This window comes from Furipterus horrens, unplaced genomic scaffold, assembly GCF_987537825.1.
Source record: "Furipterus horrens unplaced genomic scaffold, mFurHor1.1.pri manual_scaffold_10, whole genome shotgun sequence".
In the NCBI taxonomy this organism is placed as follows: domain Eukaryota; kingdom Metazoa; phylum Chordata; class Mammalia; order Chiroptera; family Furipteridae; genus Furipterus; species Furipterus horrens.
In genome coordinates, this window is record NW_028327180.1 from 58,704,946 (window position 1) to 58,714,714 (window position 9,769).

Consider the following 9,769-nt stretch of genomic DNA (forward strand, 5'->3'; position numbering starts at 1 on the left):
TTTTCCTGGTGACTTTCAATTTGGTGTTATTTCCAATTTGCATATTTTGAATACAAGTTCTTTATCACATATGTATTTTGCAAATATTTCCCCCCAGGCTGTGGCTTGTCTTTTCATTCTCTTAACAGTGTCTTTCACAATGAGGAGGTTTTCCATGTTAATACATTTTAATTTATCAATTCTCTCATGGATTATACTCTTGGTGCTTATGTAAAAAAAGTCATGTTTAAAACCTTGAGTGATGAGGAGTCTCAACTTTAACAGTTTGGGGGAAAGTAAGAAAAGTCTTAAGCCCATGGTGGGGACCAGTGAAAATGTGAGTGACTTGGGGCTGCACCTCTCCAGGACACTTGTGTTTTGAGAAATGATCAGCAAAAATCCTGCAGGCTGTGAGCCCCACAGGGACAGGACTGTGACTTTATCTCAGTCTTCCCAGCATTTGGCACAGTACTTATTACCCAAGAGCTGTACAGCAAACAAGTACATTCAACATTTTTAAATAATAAAAGTCACATGTGCTCATTGTTAATAGGCAGAACAAAACTTCTTGAGGCCAGAAAGCCAGAAGCCCTCACTGCCGCCCACTTTGACTCCTTCCAGTTGTTCCTGTCTGTCTGTGTTGGTTTATCTTTCACATGGAGACTATTTCCTCACATGAATGATAATCATGGCTTTCCCTCCACATGCAACAGTGAGTCATCCGAGGCTGATTGGGAGCTCTGGGGGCCTGAGTGTCTTCTTCTCTGAGGGCCCTCCTAGGGGACACAGGAATGTGGCTATTCTGTTTGGGGCCCGCAGATGTCATTAGTGTATCAATAACATTTCTCTTAGCCTGGGAAGTTTCTCTCAGAGAAAATTATCCTTGATTAGAGTGAGCCTTGAACCCAATGATGAGTGTCTTTATAAGAGGCAGAAAAACAAAAGACACACAGGAGCTCAGGGAAAGGCCATGTGACAAAAGAGACAGAGTTGGGATGCTGCTGCCACAGCCCAGGAGCACCAGGAGCTGAGGAGATGTGAAACATCCTCCCCGGAGGAGGCACCGCCCTGCCGACACCTTGACTTCAGACTCCAGAACTGGAAGAGAAAATAATCTGCTGTATTAAACCTCTCAGTTTGTGGTCATTTGTTACATTGGTGGTCCCAGGACCCCAACACAGGTCCATACAATTCTTCCTAAGAAGCAGAGTCATTTACAACTATCACTAAGCTCATAGTTGCTATTTATCATGATATGTTTTTCTCAATTAATGGAGATAAAAACACACTCTCATGTTCATAGTAATAAAAACATTACTACCATGAAATATATATTACATTTGCAAACTCATCATCTTACAGAGAAGGCAGCTAAGTTCCAGCAAGGGTCATAGGAAAGCAAGCAAGTGGGTCTGGGACTAGCTCCCCTGACTGCTGAGTCACTTCTCTTTTCCCAAATGCCATGACATTTAGAGACATGCATGGTCCTCAGCAGCCCACACAAAGGCGATCAGAATCATATTTGTCCAGCAGGAAGTTTGGAAACACTTTCTGCTTCCCCTGCTCTGCCTCCCTGTTTGGGAGCACTCAGCACCCAGTTTATACCCTGTGATTGTTCCAGGGGCCAAGGATTGCTCAAGGCCTGGTGTCAGGTTTGCCCAATTCCTGCAGCACCACACCAAGTCCCAGCCCCTCTCTTCCCTCTGCCCCTCCCTTGTCAGGTGCAGGCTACAGGGGCTGCAGCTGATAAAAGGAGTGCAGGACCTGCAGCACTGGGCAGCAGGCTGAGTGTGTCGCCAAGCCAATGCCATGGTGTGGTTCATGATATCGACAGGTGAGTGGGCACTGTCAGAAGCCCAGGAAGTGGATGTGTGAAGCAGAGCATCCAGGACAACCCAGGAAGGAGATTCATTTCTCTCTATGCCTCCTGGCTTGCAATCCTTCAGCTCCCATTCCTGTAGGATTCCCCTTGGGATGTCTCAGCCCAAGACTGTTTGTGTTACAAGGAGAGGTTTCTCCCAACAGGCTGAAAATGATGCCTAAGCCAAAGCCAGAGAGGAGATCAGCCTGAAGGGCTGTGAATGAGACCAGCGCCCTTGCTTTCTGGTGTCCTGGCCAACCAGCATGGTATTGACCTCAGTGGGGTTACTCCTGCAGGGCCATTCTGGAAAAGAGGTCTTCACTAGAATGTCCTCCCACACCCTACAGGGGATGGCAGAAACAAGCTAGATAGAACCTTATCAGTGATTAATTAATAAACACATTCTCTACATGGGACAACAGGTAAATGCAAACCTCTTTAAAGAAAGACTACAGAAACATAAGTCCAAGCCTCCTCTCTGCTACTCTGTGAATCTGTGTTTCAATCAACGTTCTGAAATAGTCCCGGCTATGCTGTGAAAGTCCTGTCTCCCTGCCTGGCAGGCGTTCTCCTGCACTGTGACACTGTGCAGACTCTGCCCCCAGGTTCCAGTCCCCAGCAAGCCCTCCTGACAGGCATTTGTTTTCTTGGTCCAAACTGGTCTGCTATTTCACCAACTTGTCCCAGGAGAGACAGGGGGTGGCTCACTTCCTGCCCAGAATGTGGACCCCTATCTGTGCACCCACCTCCTCTGTGCCTTTGCTGGAATGAATGGCCACTGGCTCGCCTCCATCGAGTGGGATGATGAGCAGCTCTACTGGGAGTTAAATGGCCTGAAGCAGATGAGAGCTGTTGGGGAATGGAGGCTATGGGGTGGGGAAGACTGGTCCCTCCTTTCAGAGAAAAACCTTCCCCAGCACTGTAGACTGGCTTCAGACCCACTATGTGGCTGTAGGTAAGTCACACCACCTCTCTGGGCCAAGCTTCTTTGCGAGAGGTGTAGGTGGATAGGGACTCTGCAGGGCCCTCCAATTTAGGTCTAAGTGGGATCTGGACTGTGAAACCATTTTCCTCTGCTGGGAATGAATGCCCTTCCCCCTAAAATTTGTCCATCCTTGACTGACCCTCACTGAGGGTCTGTCCAAATCTCTCACTTCCTGAATCTCTAGTGTGTATGTCTCCTAAGCCAGTTAGCAAGTGCGTGAAGATGGGAGCATATCTCTTCTCCTTACCAGTCTAGAGCTTTCCCAGCAAAGACTCTGTGCACAGGGGCTCACACACCTCCACCCTACCCCACCAGGGGCCAGGGTGCCCACCAGCCCTGTGCTTCCCTGGTCAGGAAGGTGAGCACTGGGAGCAGGCTGAGTCATCTCTGGCCCTTGCCTTGTCTTGTCCTGGAATCCAAAGCGGGCTCTGGAACTTTGGCACTCAGAAGTGAGTGGACTGTGAGCCCCTGTGAGGGAGCTCTGGTAAGGGAATTGGCCAGATTGAGGTGCTGCCACAGTTGGGGGCACAGGAGTGGGGCCTGCATTCTGGAGGCTTACCTTCCTTCTAGGCTCTGGGTGCCTCATCAGGAGGGCAGCAAACTGGGCTGAGCTCCAATCTTTTTTACAGCTAGTCTCATCAGCAGTGCAAAGAGTCTGACCCCTTTTCTGTCCTCAGTATCTTTTTCCATGAAATGGGTCAAAGGAAGGTCCCAGCCAACCCCAGGCAACATACAGTGTCTACATTTTGTGAGTTCAGAAACAGAGAGCTTGTCTGAGAATTTTCATCCCATTTATGAGTGTCAAAGGCAGTCTGTGACATTGAGCTTGATTGCCAAAATATTGGCATTTCTAAGACATTTTTGATAATTTATAGAAATAATGGAATGGGATATTTAGAACATGACTTTTCCCAGAAAGTCTAGAATACACGGTTCCCAAACTTCTAAACCAGTATTCTTAAAATGTTTTGGGCTCCAACAACCTGATGAAATTTATGAATCACCTCCCTAAAACACTGCTCATACACAACAGGGGTTCTTAGCCTGGGGTGCCCAGGCAAAAGGGCTCTACTTAAGAACTGCAGTTCTTAATTAAATTGAATTAATAAAGCAACAAAAATAAAATTTGTGAAAAAGCTTAGGGCCTTCTTACAGGGATACTGCGTAAGGGGGTTGTGGGGAGGTGTTCCCCAGAGCGACCCGAGACAACAGTGTTACCGGGAGTCAGAAGTCAGAGAACGTGACCTGGCTGCCCTGCCAGGGAACTGGAGCTGCCAGCCCCCTGCTGCTCAGATCCTCACCTCTTCATCTGAGAAAATAATCGCTCTTGTTTTGTTAGCCTCCCATGCTGGATGATTCAGCACTCTTGGCGAGTCCATGTGCCCCAGGTGATGTCAATGTTTGGGAACAGGACACAATTCTAGACTGTCCCTTTTCCTCAGCCAGGCCTGTCACTCACCAGCAAATGCTCAAGTAGCCCCTGAAGCTGGTGCCAGCCCAGTGCCAATATTCTGAGTAGTTTCTCACCTCTGAGGACCGAGTGGCCAGTCCTGTTCGTCATTACTCCACAGGTTCACAGACAAGGTGGCCACGGCCCACAGCCATCAGACCTTTGTCAACGTGGCCATTGAGTTTCTGTGCAAATATGACTTTGATGGCCTTTACCTTGACTGAGAGTAACCGGGAGGCCGGGGCAGCCCTCCCTTGGGCAAGCAGCACTTCATTGAGTTGATGCAGATCTGGCTCGGAGGAGTAGAAGCACCACAAGACATGAGGATGCTGGTCTGTCCCAGGGGCAGCTGCTTTGTGTCTTTGCAGAGCACAGATCAGCCTGTGGTCAGTCTACAGACTCCTGAAGGTGACCCTTGCTTGGGGCCCCCAGGGACCAGCTTGGTCATTGCCTCAGCATTCACTCTGAGCTTCCCCTGCAGGACCTGGCCCACGCCCTTCAGCAAGAAGCGCAGGTCTCAGGGAAAGAACAACTCCTCCTGAGTGTGGACGTCCAGGTGGGGGAACAGACCACAGAGGCTGAATACAAGGTAGGCAAAATCTCTCGGTGAGTCTCAGGCAGGGGGTGTGGACCCTGTGTTCTCTGGGGTGGGAGGAGCCGAGAGCAGGCTGAGCTCCCAGGGAAGGCTTTGGGAAGCCCTACCCCCATGGATACATACAGGAAGCATTGCTTACCTACTCCACCACTCCAGAGTCCATCTTTCACTCTTTTCCCTTTTCCTAGGGAACTCAGTCTTAAAGTGAAAGGCTCCATGAAGGAAAGAATGAAATCCCTCCATCTCAAATGGAATCAGTCCCAAGGGTGCTGAGGAGACAGCTAGGTAGGTGGATGCTACAGACATGAGCTGCCAATCTCACCGTTTCACTAACAGTGGCCTCAGAAGTAGAGGGCTCACTGGGGAGTGCTGTCTACATCACTTTTCAGAGCAGATGTGAGTGCGTCTCCAATCTCTCACCATGAGTGTCCCTCCTGGGCCCACACTGCATGGAAGGGGCCCACACACTGCATGGGAGGGGACCCACCCTGCTCACTGGCCTCTCACACTTTCCATGCCTCCTGCAGGAGCCTGTGTTTCATCAGCCTTGTAGCCTACAACCTCCATGGCTCTTGGGAGATGACCACAGGATACTATAGCCCTCTCCACAAAAGGCAGAAAAAGAGCAGGGTTATAGCTGAACTCAATGTGGTAAGTGGCTGGAGAAAGGAGGCAGGACACCCTTTCACAGCCATCAAGCAGCTTCTTCTGAACCTGGAGGAACCTCACATCAGAAAGGCAGGACAGCCCAGCAAGGTACAGTGAAAGCAAAAGCTTTGTTTCTTAGCGTGCTTGTTTGCTTGTGGTTTGGTTTCCCTGTCCTACCACTGCAGAGGGGAGACCAGAGCTCAGTGTGGCATCTTGGCTGTTACTTGATGCCGCAAACCTATGGAAGAACCTCAAACAAGCCCATGGCTCATTGGGAGACTACTGAACTCTAGTTTCCAGCCAAAATGCCTCCATCTTCATACACACACACACACACACACACACACACACACACACACACACCATTTTCTTCAGGACAGTGGGGGAGCTGTGGCAGACCTTCTGGAAAGTGCTTTCAGGGTGGGGGTGCCTCTTAGGGCATAAGCCCCCCATCCAAAGCCATCCCCCCCCTCAGGAAAAGACATGTTCAGTGTAAGACTGGGGTGGGTAGGGGTTTCTTGCCCAACTCTCCCTCATTGCGCAAAGAAGATGCTTCCTATAGGCCCTGTATAGGTTTGAAAGACAAGAACAACAAAAAAACCCACCTTATAATGCCTTTCCCTCAGCTGCTCTTGATCATAGCTGCCCTTATTGCATTATGTTAGACCTCACACGTGCTACATCCTTTAAATCTCACAGTTACCTTGCAAATAGATATTTTTTATTGGTTCCACTTTATAAATAGGAAGCCCCAGGATCAGCAAGGTGAATGAGTTGCTGAGTGAGGTGGGGAACTCAGCTGTGTGGCTCACTGAGGAATCCTGAGCATCTGAGCCAAGTAACTGTTGACTTAGCGAATGGTTCCGGACTCCAAAACTCAGGCTGTGGGCCACGGCACCAGACAGTGAGTCTCATTGAGATGAGATCTACAGATGGGGCAGGGTTGGAGCGCTAATGCAAGGACCATGAAGCTCCTCTGGAACCCCCAGCACTGGATGACTGAAAATGCTCCCTGACCCTTTCTCTATCACCAGGACTATGCCATGAAACAGTGGCTGCAGAAGGGGACCCCCACCAATAAACTGATCCTTGGGAACCCCTGCTAACAAACTGATCCTTGGCATGCCCACCTATAGACGATCCTTCACCCTGGCCTCTGCATCAGACATCAGAGTAGGGGCTCCAACCACAAAGTCTGGAGCCCATGGTGCCTTCACCAGAGAGATGAGGCTGTTGCCTGACTATGAGGCAGGAACCCACAGCCACCCAAGCCCCGAGTCAACAAGTGAGGATGCCAGGCGCAGCAACCCCGACCAGGTGCATATCCCATCCCATGCCCATCACCTTGGGTTTATCTTTAAGTTTAGGTGCCTCATCGACTGCAGGGTTCCGGGTTCCTTAGTCTGGAACTTCATAGGTTCCCCAGGCTTCCACAGACAGGAATTTCCACTGTCTAGTCTGTGGTGCCCTCTCCTCCCCTGGCTCTACCCTCTGTTCCCACAGGGGTGCTCCTGGACCAGGGCTGCTAAGCTCAAACTCCAGGACCAGAAGGGGGTCCTATGCCTTCCAAGGGAACCAGTAGGTGGGATCTGATGACATGAAGAGCTTCAAAACCAAGATGAGGCCCAGCCCTGTTGGGAGGAGGGTCCTCAGGGCAGGGAGGGGGGCGGCAAGGCCTCTTGGTAACACCAAACAACAGCACTCAGAACCTCTTCAAGGAAAAGTCTTTAAAAATATCCCAGCATTCCACAGGTCTGCATGGGACGGTGTTTTTCACCTTTATCAGCTATTAAGAAAATACACAATTGACAAAAAAAAAAAAAAAAAAAGAAAGTTCAGCACTGAGTAGCACTCCTGGAAGAAGTGAGGCAGATCACTTTACTCAGTCTATTGACAATAGCGCATTTGCTGCACGTTCACATTTTATGTCTTTGATTTACTTCTATAATCCCCACTGCTGCTCAGTTTTGGTGGCGTGGAACTCCAGCTTGTTCTGGTTTTCATGTGCATCTCCTGGTGAGACTGTCAGCCACTGCAGTGGGGCTTGACCGGCACATGTCCATCTGCACATCTTGCATCAGCTGCCCGGCAGGACAGATCGGGGCAGGTCCTTGTAGAGGTGTAGATAAGGTTCTTTGGGGCAATGAGGAAGGAGCGTGAGCCCAGCTGGGGAACAGGTCTCTGAGAGTGTGCAAGCAGAGCCGGGTGTCCTCCAGGGAGAACGCTGCAGAGAAGAAAGGGGAAGATGGAGGCATGCACACCTGGAACCCTGCGGGGGAACTGGTGTAGGAGGGGGGAGGCAGCTGGACAGGGAGATGGGCCAGCAAGGGAACCAGACCAACCCACTCTTCACCTCCAGTCTCACTCCAGGGTGGTCATGGTGCCCTGACAGGGCTGGGAGACAGGGAAGCCGGCTCTGAGGGAACAACAGCCATACACTCAGGAAGCCTCAGGGATCTGAGGGAGCAGAAGAGGCCTTTGGGGAGGACAGGAGCATGAAGACAATGAACTGATCCAGGTCTCTTGGGAAGCATAGTCTTCCCTTCAGTATCTGAACTCATTGAAGCCAGTAGACAGTACCCACAAACACCACAGCACAGCACAGAAGAGGCTGAGATGCTCATGCTTCCAGACTAAGGAAATCCATACACCCATCCGCCCCTTACCCCACCCCAGGCCCTGCCATAATGACTCATGCCCCACAGGGATCAGGACTCACCTATCCAGGCTCCCAGCCCAGTACTGTGTTTTGAAACCTTGACCACTCAGGGATTGGAGGTGCTGGGGAGAAAAGGAGCCCTGTCTAGATGAGGAAGCTGGGCTCTGGAGCTGGCCAGACCAGGTTTCCCTGGGCTCCTCCACCCCTTCTCTTTCCTCACACAGGTCAGCTATTTGAAGAGGAAGGGACTGGGCAGGGCCATGATCTGGGCACTGGACATGGATGACTTTGCTGGTTCCTTCTGTGGCCAGGGCCAATACCCCCTCATCAAGACACTGCAGATGGAGCTAAGTGAGTAAAGGGCAGAGGACCAGAGGCAGAATTCAGGGGATAGGGTATGTCCTGGGTACTTCTGAGGAAATGACTTTACTCCAAGGCTATGATTTCCCAAACTTCATGCAGCCACCAGAGCTGAGGAAACTGTTGAGATGGTTCTCTTTTTGCGCTCTTCTTCCTCTTTCTTAATGTAGCAGTGCATTCCTAGGGTGCTGGTAGCCTGGGCTTCCCTCTAGGTGCCCACAACCTGGGAGCATCAGCTCACTTCTCTCTTCTCAAGAAGCAAGTCTACACTCACCTTGTAGTGTGCAAAACCACAGGTCCTTCCCAGCAGATGGTAGATGGCAACCAACTGCCTGTCATATCCACTGCCCAGTACTTTCTGTTGAACTGCGCTGTGACCATAACTGTGGTTGTTGTCTGACTGTTCTCTGCTTGTGGGGTGTGGAGCTCCCACCTGCCTATGGTTGCTCACTGTGTGCATGGCCTATGGGTTTGGGATCCCTTTGGGGAGCCTTAGCTGAACCTTGACTGTTTTCTAGGTCTTCCAAATATGCCTTTAGGACCCCCACACCTGAGGTTCCCATACGAAGCCAGCCCTCTGAACCTGAGGATGGCCCTGAGCTTGGACAAGACACCTTCTGCTGGGGCAAAGCTGATGGACTCCACCCCAACTCTTGATACTGGGCCAGTTACTACCATCGTGCAGGGGCAGCTGTTCCTACAAAGCTGCCTACAGATGTTGCTCTTCAGCTCCTCCTGCAAATGCTGCTTCTGGACTTGAGTTCCCCAAGGTCTTTCAGCACTGGCCCCAGGCCAGAATGGGGTCTCTCCACAGCCTGTCTCTTCAGCTCTCTTGAGGGTGAAGTCTGGCTCCTTCAGCATCTCTGTGGTCTTTCCATACCTCAGCTTTCTGCTCTCAGACCTGGCTTCTTTGGCTCTGGTCTACCACAGCATCTTCTTTCACATGCAAATAATTTTTCAGTATGCACTCCACTGCCACTGGATGTGGTGGCTTTCAGCAGCTCTCTAAGCACCTTGCCCTGGAAAGGGGAAGGGGCAGAGACAAGAGGGGAGGGTCGCCTAAGGCATGCATAGGTAAGAGTTGGGCAAGAAGATGCCAAGCCCCATGCCAGGGAACCTGGAAGGCCTCCACATTCTGGTGAGCAGCTTCCAGGGCACAGATGACCACATCTAGGGCATGGCCCTGGGTCCAATGCATGATTCATTGACTCTTTGGTGGGTCTTTTCTTCAG

General features: G+C 50.8%; 1 pseudogene; it reads left to right on the forward strand.

Annotated features, from left to right (window-relative positions):
* The first annotated feature begins 295 nt into the window (after positions 1–295).
* Positions 296–9,297, forward strand: LOC150000351 (chitotriosidase-1-like; annotated as a pseudogene).
* Positions 9,298–9,769: the final 472 nt, after the last annotated feature.